Here is a 14,605-nt window from a genome sequence, read left to right on the forward strand (position 1 = left end):
GAATTTATGAAATGAAAATTTATCAGTGGATTTAAATAAATTTAATGTCAGAGGTTACTTAAGACAGTCAGTAATCGAAATTTTTAAACAAAGATTATAGGCCGCACTTGAAGTCATGCTTGAGCTCACTCCGTTTCATCTAGTGATCGATAAGTTAGTCACGGTAAGGTAATCTCGACCCAGCTGATGAAAGAGTTACCATTGGTCTTCATCCTAAGAGCCAGCATTACTAAAAGGGTTAACTTCACCAACAAGTTCAAGGTTACTCTTGGCAGCAAGGCTGAATTGAATGATTCCACTCGAGCTACTACTTAGGGATAGTACGATCAACTGGTGATGTCTCGAAAATATCAGAGGGTATCGGTGTAGAGGTCACAGGACCACGCACCAAGCTCTCCATACCTATGGGAAGTTTTCCGATCATTTTTCAAACAGAAGTCTTTGCCATAAGTCGGTGCATATTGATAGATTACCAACGCAACTATCGCAATCAACGTATAACCACACTTCAAAGGGTGTGGCACCGCTTACTTTTATCTGAAATCTTAAATCTCAGGAGTTGTTTGAACAATTTCAATTTGATTGTCTAATTATTACTATTGCACACCTTGGTAATGGGCAAAATCGGCTGGATTCTAAATGCAATTTGATTCTTTCAGTTTACAGTATACAAATAAAGCATCAATGAAGTTTAAGGTTCAAATTTTGACAAATAGATTCTCAGGTTATTCAGTCTTACGACCAAAATTGTCGATCTCTAGTATTTCACTTTACATTCCGAGAGTATAAAATGTTCGGTTAGAACCGAACTTAGAACCTTCATACTTGTTTTCTCTCTTCTGTTGTCGTTGTGCAGCACTTTATGTCTTTTATTTTACTGTTTCTGCACTGCCATTACTCACATACTTTTAGGGCCACACACATTCTTTAGAATTTCGTTTAATTATAAATGCTAGCATGCACTTCTCAACTGATTTAAGCCCTAAATCTGGTATAGAGAGCAGAGAGCAGCTCTTTATTAACTTGTGTCATCAGAAAGGCTAAAAGCAGAAACTGTAAGGGCTTAAGCTTAGTATTTTGAAAACTAGAATGAAGAAAACTTCTTGTAATTCAGCTATCACCAATATTCCATACTAAAATCACTAACTTATTTCTCCCTTTAAGTCTAATTAAATTAATTAAAAATGAAAATCAGCCATCACATGCAAGTTTAAAGTTTCGCCAGGCGTTTTTATCGAGCTGCCGACACATATCATTTATTCTTTATTTTCCACTTTTTTTTTGTAATTTTTTTTTTGCTTTTGTAATTCGTTATAATATTTAAGTATGCCAACGCCCGCATAATTGACAAGCCAACATTTGTTCGGAGTGACAAGGCTGATCTATCCGCTGATGACTTACACATGTAAAGACTATAATGCCGTTATGTCAGCGAGCAGATGCTGCGGCACTTTTGCGAATGCATTCGGCAAATATATGTGTGTGGAAAAAATTTGTTCAAATATGCTGACGCGGCCATATTCCGCCCACGCCACACACACATGCATGCATGGGTGTTTATATATGCGCCTTCGTGTGCGTGTGTGTTGCATTAGTGCGCGTGTGTGTTGCATTTGTGTGCGTAGCATAAGCCATTTTTTGCGCGCTTAATTATGTAATTATGTCAGTTAATGATAGTTAAAGCGGTGGCTATGCCATGTTATAAATGTAATAAAAGCCAACAATATGCGCCATTTGAGCTATGCAAAAAATGCGCATAAAACACGAACAGCCACAACAACAACATCAGCAGCGACGAGCTGAGCAATTACAAATGGTTAAAGGAAATTTAATACGTGCATATTTGATATCGTTATGGACATTTGCGCATATACATTTGTATATGTATGCATGTAGGCATACGTGAGTATATTGTTTAATACTTGAGTGTGTGTGTGTGTGGAATGATCCTGCATTAAAATGTTTTAATGGTCACAAAAATACCAGACAATTATATATATAAAACATACAAAATAAACTGGTCTAAAAAGTACTAGTTTGAAACTAGTCCTTTTGAGCTGAAAGTGGACTAGTCCAAAAAGAACTTAACTTGCACCAATGTAAAAATGATTTTTCGCGAAACTAGAATTTTTGTGCTCAAAATGGACTAGTCCAAAAAGAACTAGACTTGTACTAATCTAAAAATGATTTTCCATGAGTTTCTCAATTTATTTCATATTTCAGTCCAGACCGTCAGTGTACCAGCTTCCCTCGCAATCCATACTATTTTCCAATTGATTCAAAACTAGTTCATTCCACTGTAACGGAGTTTAGACTCAAATGGGTTGGCATTAGCAATGAGTGAAGCGTGGTGAGATTGCCGCGTTTATGTTTCTGTAATTAATGCAAACAAATATTATAGTGACTTAATTAGTTCCTTCCGTATGCAGCGCGTAAAGCCATAAATGTGTTGTTGAAAGCGGATATCAAAACATAAATTCATGTCATACATTTGTTTGCGAGTGTGTGTGTGTGTGTACAAATCGTTACAAATTATATGAAAACGTAATATGCTTGAAAACTGAGATTAAAAGTCGCTATGGGCGCGCTGAAAATGTCTATACTAAAATTTAATTAAACCGCAACTGGTATGAAACCCTGTTAAAGGACATATATCTCAAATAAAAGCTCGTTAAACTGATACGTAATGGTATCAACGAGCTTGGTGTAAGTTTATGTCTATTTTTGGCAGACTTACATAGTTACATGAGTCTACTTCCAGCAGATGTGATCCAGCGTTAGCACTAATGTTTTGACACTGCCAAAATCATCCCTAAAATATAAAGCAAATGTGTGACAGTTTAGTAAGGCATTCGTCGATAGAGTTTAGTTGCCAGGCAATCATTTAATCATCATGTAAATATCATGAAATGAGAATACTTATACATTAAATGTCATAAAATCAGCTATTGTATTCGAATACGCTTACAAGTGCCTGGATGCGAAGAGCTCGAGTTGCCACGCTAATCTGGAGTTGACCCTTAAGCAACTTCGTTCTGGATACTAAAGAAGGTTAAATTCCTACCTATCGAGAATCAACTCCGACTGTTTATTTCGTTTGGAAATGAGTTACCGCGTGAGTCTAACCACCTTTTTATATGTCCAATGACTCCCACCCATCTAATACCCCTTTCCCTATAGTCTGACGCTGTTGAAACATATATTTCCAAATTCTTGAAACACTCAATCTATATTTGACAGTCTCATTAATAGTTAGATCTCTCATTTCCACACATTGGGTAGGATCCAATTCATAACTACATGGTTTGTTCCGAAAGTAATAGGACTGAGTCGATTTAAACAATTTATTGAACCATTCCTTACAATTCTTTAAAAACTTTTGAACCATCTCCTTCTGCGTCGATGCAACGCGTCACGGAATGCATTCTCCGGAATACTCTTGAGAGCCTAGGTGCATGCTGCTTAGATCCCCTCTGTCGTGCTAAAATGGTTGCCTTTCATCAGCCTTTTCAGGCAAGGAAACAAAAAAAAGTCCGGGAGGGCCACATCTGGTCTGTAGTGCGGCTGCGGAAGCGTTGTCTTGCCGGCCTCGATTACGTAGCTGTTAACAAGAAAGGTGGTGTGAGTTGCAGCGTTGTCGTGGTGCAACTTCCAATCGGCTGCGATGTCTTGACGGGCCCGATTGACACTTCGTTTGAGTCTCTTGCGGACTTACACGTAAAACTTGGGGTTGACGGTTTGTCCAGAAGGAACAAATACATGGTGGACGATGCTTTTGATGTAAAAAAAGACTTCACTTTGAATTTGCTCATTCATCAGCGACCTCTTCCCGGCTCTCTCAAGATGAAAATATTAAAATACATTATCACAAAAACAATAAAAGTTCATAAGCCCTAGTTGAGATCTCCCATAAAGCCAAATTTGTTTTAATTTATGTTTTACTGTTTTTTTGGTATTATAATTATAATCTTACATAATTTGTAATTTCTCAACACGCATCAAACAAATATATTTTACCGCTAATTTCTAGTGAAGACATAACAACAACACATAATTTAATAACAAATACAATACAAATTTTAGTGGGCTTTTAATTTATTTATGAAAGACGTTTCTCACTTCATTATCGAACGCAAGGTTAGGCTACTTTGCGCATTCAACGCTTTTTATTTATTTGTGCAACGAAGAAAAACGATAAATGTTTGCGAGTGATTTGTGTTAAAACTTGCGCTGAGTGGGCCGCGCGTTCAAAAGTTTCCAAAAAGTCGAAAGCGTTGACCCAAGCGTCAGCCGTTTAATTCGTGAAAAGATAAATAAATGTTCCTACACACGCTTCGCGGCACGAATGCGCCAGTGCGCGGGCGCGCATGCGCAAACGACAAGTGCTGTTGGCCGTCGCTGGCGTCAGTGCCGCCGCTGCTATCGTTCGTTGCTGCTTACTTGCTGACACTTCAAAAGCATCCATCAAATAATGCTTAACATATGTGCAACATGCACTCGCGCCAAATGGAGTGGATGAGTGTGTGATTCGCTTTTTAGCATTGCACTGGTTAAGTAAGCGTGGCAAATCGTCAAACACGCGGACAACACAAAAAGAGCACTCATTTTGGTTGATAAATATACAGTTATTTTTTTTGTAAATGCTGACAGTCAAATTTACAGAGATGCTGGGGAGAGTAATGTACACGCAACTGAAAATGTTAGTAAAGTCTTTTAGATGTGATCTCTTTGGATGAAAAAAAGTCGTCAACTGTTGATTAGACGATTCGGTCATTGCTAGTTGTTGGTCCATCTACGCAAGTCGTTATATAATTTGAAGAATTAGTACTGACAATAGTTCAATCAGGATCGACCCAAGGGCACTATAGAAAGTCTGTCAGATGTGCGATCGATTAGACATGTGCTCTGCTCTCTTCGATCTGCAGGGAAGGGGGGAATATGAATCTTTAGAGTTCACGCTTGATTTTAAGATCCTTGGATATCATAAAGAACCAGGACAGAAGAACAACAAAAAGTGAAGTGTCATAATTCGTTCGTTCCATAATTCTGCAGTTCTGCTCTACCTTTGGGCATACGTCATTCTACAGGAGGTCGTACTTTCTACAAATTGTCAAATGGTGGCTTATGGACTTTATGAAAAATATCTTTGCGACGAAAGCTTTGTCATTTTTGTCAAAATAGGGGCATGATAGACTTTTAGGAGCTATTCGGCTTAAGTTTAACAGAAACCCGGCGAACCTAAGTGACAAATTTGCGAACGTCGCTCAACGGAGAGTAAGGCTCTCTCTGGTAAGCCTCGCAGAAGACCCAGAATCCATAATTTTCCAATATAAAACTTGACTATAACATTTTTATATGTAACTATATTGAAGGTTAGGACTAACTAAAAATCATACGGATTTTATTCTATTAGCGCCATCTATCTGTCAGGTGAGGGACTTTTTAAATGATCTGTTAGTTATTTATATACATTTTTTTGGGTAACCGAACTATCATATCGTCACCTAAAATGCAAAAGAAAGCATCATACAAAAATTTAAAATTAATTTTTAATTACTTAGAATACTCTACGCCATTTGACATAAGATACGATAAAATTTTCAGCTTTTGTTGTCAGATATAACCAATATATAACCTATATATAATTAATATATAACTAATATATAACCAATATATAACCATTTAATAACCGAAACCCAAATTTTGTGATATGATAAAATTTTCAGCTTTCATTGTCAGTTATAACCAATATATATCCTATATATAACCAATATGTAACCTATAAATAACCATTTTATAACCAAAACTCCAAGTTTTTTCAATATGATTGGTTTCATTGTATCCCTTTCCTTTGCCTGTGAACATATGGTAAGTGATGTTACGTCATTTTGCATTTTAGTTAACGATATAATGAATGGTTGGTCTTAAAATAATTTTTAATTAATTTTTTTGGTTTTTACTAACTTTTTGCCTTGAGTCCGCACGCACCCCACACACGAGTTGGAAATTTCGAACACATTGTTCATTAAAATTTATCACTCTTTTGAAGAGTGTTTGTGCATTTTAATAATCATCATTGCCATCGAATCATGCACACGAACAACACTCGAAATAAACAAAGCCAACAACAACAACAACAATTATTTTTTATGTCTTTGCTGAATGGAAACATTCCAAGTGGAAAAGTAATGAATAGTTGACAATAAATGCGTGGTCGCCTCGGCCGGCAACATGACCACGCAACAACGTGCAACGGCAGCATAACAAAAACAAAAACAACAATGCTGCAATACACACTCATGCAAACAATTCAAAAGACAAGCGAACAAAAAGTGCGACTACCGACGACGCATAAAGCGCTTTTGATAGAAATCTTTTGTGGCCGGCCGCAATAAAGGACAACGCACACACTCTCACAGCCATGCAGCCATAATGCTTGTATGCGCGCAAATGCCTGAATGCTGATTGTGTGGAAATTACTTTTCACTTTAATTTGAGGGAAAATGCATAATACAATAACAAATATTTTTCAGTATAACTTCAGTATTGTTGTTGTTGCCCCGCTACTGCTGCATTCCGCGCTGTTGTTGTCTTCTATGCCGCGCACATCACCGCCCGACGATCGTCGTTTATCTTCGCGTGGCTGCTCATTATATCATTCAACTGTCACTCAAATTTTTGTGATGCCACACACACACACACACACGTATGCGTTGTAGTATATGTGTATTGTGTTGGGCGAATGCATAGAAAGCGGCTCGTGTGGCATGGCATGGCATGAAATTCGCCACGCTGCTCACTCGCTGACTATGCAATGCGCTGTCATGCCATGCAACGCGCCAGCATGCCGAGCTTGCGCGGCCCCTCTCCACCCCCGCTCCTATTATAATGCACATCAACACTGCATCAGCGTCAACATCAAATGACAGCCAGCAGATACTGCAGCATCCCATCAGCCAGCAGCTGCGCGGTAACAATCACCGCGCGCTCAAATCTCCATCAGCAACACAGGAGCAGCAACGGTTTTTAGACTTTCCGTGCTTTAGTTATCATTATCATTGCAGTCATCGTCGTTGTGTTCAAGTCATCCTACCCACCATACCATTTTTCACTTCATCATTCTTCTGCTCATCGTCCACATCATTTTCTCATCTAAATCATGACATCGGTCATGGCCACGCAATCGCCGCGAATAGCGTTAAGCGCGGTTGGCCGGCACTTCAAGCACATGGCGAAATGAGGAAAAATCATTTTCATATGAAAATCGTTGGCAATGCATAGGCTATGAACGGGTACCCTGTTGGAAAAATTAACATAAGTTGTCTGAGCAAATCAGCTCGGGAATTAGATTTACAAATAGTGAAGGTGTAAGTTAAAAAAATTAGTAGAAAAGAGGCATAATGAGGAAGGGACTATAATATACCTACTGATTACCGCTGGTTCTTGCAACTAGCGAAATTCGGTCTCCTTTTTTACTACGAAAAAGTTATGTTCTCATAGAATCTCTGCTCATCTTACTCATCCATTTGTGACTTCCAATATTATTAAAATGTTTTTTTATGAATTCGTATAAACGTCTCTTCCGCTTGACTATGCGAGCTTCATAGTTCGTGGGTAAGTAGTGGAGTCCCGAACCATTGTTAAGCTTCCTTCTTAAGAGTTTCGGACAGTTTTCGAACAAAGATTCTCATTTGAAGTACTATTTGCTCAACATTCCATATTGTCATAGAATCTCTGCTCGTCTTATGCATCCGTTTGTGACTTCCTATTATAAGAATGACGACTTTGAGTAGCGGAGTCCTGAACCATTGTTTTGGGTTATGCTTCCTTTTCTAGACCTTTAGCCAGTTTTCGAACCAAAGTTCTCAAATCCAGCACTATATGCTCAACATTTCATATTATCATACAATCAAAGCTGTCAGTAATTTTTCCCAACACCTGCGGGCCCTGCAAACTCCTCGAAAATATCAGTTGAACGAACATTTCTCTCAACGTAGCCTACTCAGCACTAGCCGCTGATCATTATAGCTACGAATTAAGTTGGTAGCGCAAACTAACAGTCAGCTAACTAAGCTGCTACTCGCTATGCTCACAAATTTTCATTTCCATCATTAATTTCTCGTATTTATTACTAATCTCTTGCTTGACTGTTGCTGCTGCCGGACAGCTGCCTGCTGCCAGCTGCCTACCACTTCCGCCTTGCTGCTAAAACGGAATTAGTCCAACACATACGCTCCCGCTGGTCCGCATTTTGCTAGTCGGATATTAGAAATTTGTTTGCGGCCTTTCCAGTTCCTTGACGCTCATCTGCCATCGTCGCTCCATCACTTCGAATGTGTTGCAATATTAAGCCGCTTATTAGTTGGCGAATTCATTAATTTCCACAGCTTATAAACTCCAACTGTTGCTGTCGCTTCAGCGCGCCGCAGCTCTGCTGCTCATCTTCGGTTCTTCAGCGCTTTTGTTGCTTTCATTTCAATGCCAAGCATTTCCGCTCCACTGCACGCTGACAGTGACACTGATTTTTGACGGAACGCCGCTGCCAGTTTGACCACATTCCCATTGTGTGGCGCGAAGACGCTCACACCCACACGCACGCTGCGCTGTCATTTCGCTGTCTTCCTCGTTCCATTAATGGTCTGTGAAATGTGTGCCATATGGCTAATGATGAAATCGAAACGGTTGCTCCTTATGTTCGGCTACCTTGGCAAATAACTCTCGCTGACAAATACTTTATGACTCTTGGTTTATGGGAAAATAGAACGCTGGCGTTCGGTTTGATTGGGAAGCGCTTTTTAAAATAGTTTATCATTGTTTTATGGCGACAGCGACCATAAACTCGCAATGTGGGTGATCAAGCGCCAGCTGATCAGATGGAATCCATCGTTATGCCTAATTCTGTTTTATATTCTTATTGTTAGCAAGAGCGCCCACGCATCCAATGAAAACGGCCTGTATGCACTTGAAATGTACAAAGTGCGTGACCTCACAAATAATGGAGGCAACTGGCGAAGTTTCATGTTCTCCGTCCAGACCGACCAACGGCTGAAGTGTCAAAGAAGAAAAGCAAGAATTGCACATCCAAATCAAAGATACTGGAACTTTCGCCGGCAAGTGACACTTTAGAAAAGGAGAAGATGAGTTCCAGCACGTTTGAGGTCACAAACGAGAACTTCGTTAGCCAAAATAGAGCTGCCTTCGCCGTATTTATAGTTTGAAGATGATCCCACGGAGCATAGATTATTTAGGAATTTCTCCGTTCTCTGAAATAGTTGGAAACAAACTGTCTATAAAAAGTAACCCTCAAAGCTTATCCTTAGTTATAGATAACTCTAGGCATCTCTAGCAAAGACCAAAACCTCGTATTCAAAAAAGCGTCTAGCAACATAGTTTAAATTTTCCCTGAGAACTTTAAACTGCGAATCAGTCTGTTGATCATGCGTCGTATTTTGGTCGGATTTCGCTTGCTTCAAAGCTCATTTGAAGATTTCTATTTGAAGTATCTAGAAATATCTATTTCGGGGTCCAGATTTAAGCTCTAAGCGGAATATAGTCATATTGTTCCCCTGTCTGAAAATCCAAAACTTTAAAGAACTCGCGCTGTCGACTTTTTCTTCCAGTGCACGCCGTTGTAGAATCCCACGAATATCTTCGACGATGCGTACGAAGGTCAGTTCTAGTTATATTTTAATTAAAAACAAACTGGCAACTTATTAAACGCGCGAGCGAGGCGAGCAACAACTACAACAACGCGACGATAGTGGCAATTGCAGATTGCAAATAAAAAATCGCAAAGTAAAATTTTTCAAATTAGTACATCATTTCGCCCGCCCTTTTGTGAGCCCTTGACTCAAGAGCCAGCGCTATGCTGTGGCAAGAAGCAGCGAAACAAAAACGAAGCACAAGCGCTGAAAGAGCGCTGAAGATGCAACGCGAAAATAAGATGCAATAAATGAGCAACGCAGCCAACCAGCCAGCAATGGGAGCAGAAGCAACGCAAGAACAACAACAACAACAAAGCAACCACTAAGACACTGACTGCGGTGATAATAAAGGCTGCAGCACAACGAGGCGCAACTACAAGTGCCACGTCAAGTGTGTGGCTGACGCAGATGGTGTTTTAATTTTCTTTGCAAGACTTTTTTGTGCGCGCGCTCCTTAATTTTTTGCCAGCTCTGTGCGCTTTGTTTGTGCGAAGTAAATAAATTTAAAGTGTTGCCGCCACAACGACAACAGACAAGGCGCAAGCGGCAAAGACGGAGGTGCGAGTGCGAGCGAAAAGTGTTGATCATTCCTGGAAATCATAGCTGGCGCGGAGAGTGGCAGTCGGTGCTTAAGTAGGCACAATGACAACAAAAACAACAACCACAACAATAATAACTGCAAGAACAAGCAGATATCAACAATGGGTGCAAAAACAACAAACAAATTCGCGGCTTGCACAGCCAAGTGTGCAACAACTCAATGTTGTTGCAGCTCATTTGTTTCTGTGCTGTCGTCATGCTTGTTCTTGCCGCCATTGCTGTCCCATTATTGTCCAACTGTCACCGGGCGTGCTTGTTGGTGTGTGTGTGTGTGCCTGTGTTGCGGCTTGTAGCGGCAGATAACAGTGCAATCGAGTGGAACTTCTTTGAATTTGCAGGCCTATTTATTAACTCTCCACACTGCATTGTTGCTCTTGTTGCGCTTGCCTGCTTATTTGCGTTTGCTTTGTTGCTGTCGTTGCGGTGAACTGGTTAGCGCCTACCGCAATCGTTGCTTCAGCCAGAGTTCTTGCAACTCATTCCAGTTTCCAGCAGACTTCGATATTTTCGCGAATTTCACAATTTTGTGTGCCGTCAATATGTTGTTGTTGTTGCGCTTATTATTATTAACAAACGTCAGTCGCGTCCAAGCCTCCTCACCGCCTACTTTGCGCCTCTGTTTCACGCAGCAAACGCGCGCTTCTTCCACTTTTTCCTTCTTTGTGTGTGTGTTTGAGTGTCGGCAGGCCTTCCTGCCCCATTATCCATTATCTATGCACCCTCTGCGCTTCGTTGCAGCCAACTGCTCAGTCATTTAAGCAAATCTGCGATTCTTTGTCCGTATCGAGATCACAGTTTGCTGATAAAAGTGTTGCAATAAAGGGTACGAGATCCTCAGCTGGTAGACGGTGCGAGATCCGCGCGACACTGACAAAAACGAGAGAGGAATTTTCCGTTGACTGCATGAAGTGGTGGTTGAAATCTTTTGGTGATAAATAATTATGTTTACCAAAGTTCGCCATATGAAGTTGTTAGTAATTTTTTGTAGTACGATTTGTCCTTTGCTTCAAAATAGGCCTCAGTTTTCATGCGACGAAAAGGAAGCAATTCGAAGTCCTCCCAAAATATAGACTCCATCACCTTGCCAGCTGACTGTTGCGCTTTTCCACGCTTTGGAAGGGGTTCGTCATGTGCAGTTCACTCGGATGACTTACGATTGGACTTCGGACTAAGCTGATGGAGCCATTTTTCATCTTTTGTCGCGTTTATTACGCTTGAATATCTCCAAAACCTGATCCGAATCATCAACACGTCGTGATTTTTGATCAAAAGTGAGATGCACCCGCTTTACACAGAGCTTTCTCATACCCAAATATTCGTGAATATGATGTACACTTTCAGCTGATATCTTCAGAGGGCCTGCTTTCTGGGACAACTTCACTTTGCGGTCATCCAAAATTATTTTGTGGACTTCTTTGATATTTTCGTGACTAACGATCTCTTTCGGGCCTTCACTGCGTTCAGAGACTTCAACACTCATTTCACCACGTCTGTTGATTTTCCTTGTATTGTCCGGAAACTAGTCATCAAAGCAAGTTTTTGCTTAAGCAGTATTTATTCTCTTCAAAGGTATTTATCCCCTTCCGACAGGGTCGGCCCATAGGGAGAAGCGTGTCAGATGCGTATAGCAGAACATGCAAAGAGGTGGCTAGTGTCATGAGGGGACTCATTGCACGCTGGACATATGTTTGATATGTGAGGATTTATTCTGGATAAGTAGGAGTTTAACCGGCTACAGTACCCAGAACGAAGCTGCCCAAGGTTCACTCTCGATTCTCGCGACAACTCGAGCTCTACGTCCGCAAAGGGTGGTGGTTTGAATCCAAGTACGCCATTCAAGGAGCTTATAACAGCAATTCAGAGTTTCTAATCTCATAAAAGTCATCTAGAGGAGAAATCACATATATCTTTTTACTAGTACATAGTTAGGCCTAGTATCCCTTAGCAGCCTCATTACTCGCTCCATGTAATTAAATTATCTCCGCGTAACTCCCCAATCCAAAGCGTTTTTCTGCCTGTACCCACACAAGCGTGCCCACAACTCGTTCCATCAATTGAATATGTGGCTACCACTTGGTGATTTGTATCGCCGGGCTTGAGTGCATCCACAGCGGCGGCGTAGCTACATAAATTATAATTTTATGCTAACCCTACGACCAAACGCATGCTGCAAGTATACGTGCAACAAACATAGCAGCAACAATTGATATATTTTTATTTATTTACTATGTTGTGCCGTTGTAACATTTTCCTGGAACATGTTGCCGCGAATGAGTCCCTGAGCGCTGGCTGGCCGGCCTTCGCTCAGCTTGACCAGCAATGTCCATTTGCCACACCATGCATCCACGCCACCATATGTTGTGGCAGCGTGTCTGTCTGCTGCCTTCCCAACAACAACACATTTACCAACAAGTATGCGTGTGTGTGTGTATAGTCCCTTCGGCGCGTGTGTAACACTGGTCAACTGGCCGAACCCAGCCAACCTCATGTCCGTGTGTACAATGTTACTGTGGACTGTCCGCTCACTTACTTATGCTGTTATGCGGAGTGCTTTGTGCGGCGCTCGGCCGGTTGCTTTCACGCTTTATTAGCAGGAAAATTAGCGCAAATGCAAAAGTGTCATCATTTATGTTTCGGCGTTTATTTAAACATTAATTGAAGGCTACGCCGGGGCGCTGCGATGCGGACGCGGCGTGGCAAGGTCCGGTGTGCGTGGATAAGCGAACGGTGGTGGACAAGAGCGCTTGCTCTACTAGATGATCTATGTGCGCGTAGTCCACAACATGTTGCACGTACGTGTGAGTGTGTGTTGCAAGTTGCCGGCAGCAGTGTGGCATTTTATGCGCTGCCATGGCTTCCCTTCACTTTCTGCTGTCTTTTGTGTGAGTGTGTGTGTGTGTGACTTTTATATTTTGTTTGCCACATTTCGCTCATAAAAATGCTTTATTGCGTTTATTTTATGGTGCAAGTATGAGTTGTTGTTGTTCCCATGTAAATATGTTCGTTGTTGTTGTTGTTGGCATGGAAATATGCTTATTGTTGTTGTTGCTTTTATGGCCCTAGCGGCAAACTGCCACCTCGTTCGCTTGGTGTCGCTTATTTGTAAACTGCGGCTGCTTGTTGCAACAAACAAACACCAACACACGCGCCACACACACATGCCACATGTGTAGATTTGCTCTGTTCATTTACTTTAGCACACACATTTTTCGCTTTTATTAAATATTATTTTCGCATTTTACGCCACCGCGCTCTGAGCCGCGCCGCACCGCCCCGGTAGCGGCGCAATTGCGCGAAGCTGAGCGCAGCCGAGTCGCGCCGCGCGGAGTAGAGTTATCATATTTTATTAGAAACCATAAATCAATTACCATTTCTGACAACCGAAGTTCAAATTTCATTATTAATGCGGTTAATTATCACAACCAGTTGAACGCATAATGTGCTTACACACACAGACACACGTGTCTCTGAGCCGCACGCGTACTTTGCATGGGGTTCGTCATGTTGCGGAGATTCGCTATGGGTTGTAAAATGTTAAAGGCATATCCATGTACTTACAAGCAGCCGCGATGCTATCATGAGCCGCTCAAGTGTGTAATTATGTTTATGATACTTGGAGTCATTTATTTCCATTTTCTTTGGGCTCGTTTTAAGGCGAAGGTTAATCCAAAAACAATTATGTTAAATACTAGGTCTTTGCGGCGTTTCAAAGATCTGCTTTATAGAGTAAATATAATAGCCATGTATCTTAAGTAAGTGGTTTTTGAAAATATGTTTTATGTAGCCAAAAGGAGAGTGAAATCTATTCTAAGGAAGCGGGATCCTTAACTAGGTTTCAATTGATTTCCTGTGGAAAAACATGTTCATATTAGTTTATATTACAAAAAGTAGACTCCCTTCCACACTGGATAAGGAGGAGTAGCGCATGAGTGTGGTTGTGAACGAAGATAAGACTTTCGTTTTCTGCCATTGCAATCGCGACTTGTCTCCCACGCCACTGTTGATGACAGTCATAACACCAAGATTTTAGATAATTTCGTCTATCTTGGAACCAGTATTAACACGAACAACAATAAAAACCCGAATATAAAGCAGAACCACTTTCGACACTTTGCACTAAGCAGGTAATTGAAAGGTGAAGTGCTTTCTCGAAGAACAAAGACCAAACTTTACAAATCCCTGATCATTCACGTCCTGATAATATGGCTCGGAGTCGCGGACAGTGATAACATCTTATGAATTGGCGTTAAGAGTGTTCGAGAAAAGGCGACGGCGAATACCTCTGTTGACGGACCGATGAG

Source organism: Bactrocera dorsalis, chromosome 3 (genome assembly GCF_023373825.1).
Source record: "Bactrocera dorsalis isolate Fly_Bdor chromosome 3, ASM2337382v1, whole genome shotgun sequence".
In the NCBI taxonomy this organism is placed as follows: Eukaryota; Metazoa; Arthropoda; class Insecta; order Diptera; family Tephritidae; genus Bactrocera; species Bactrocera dorsalis.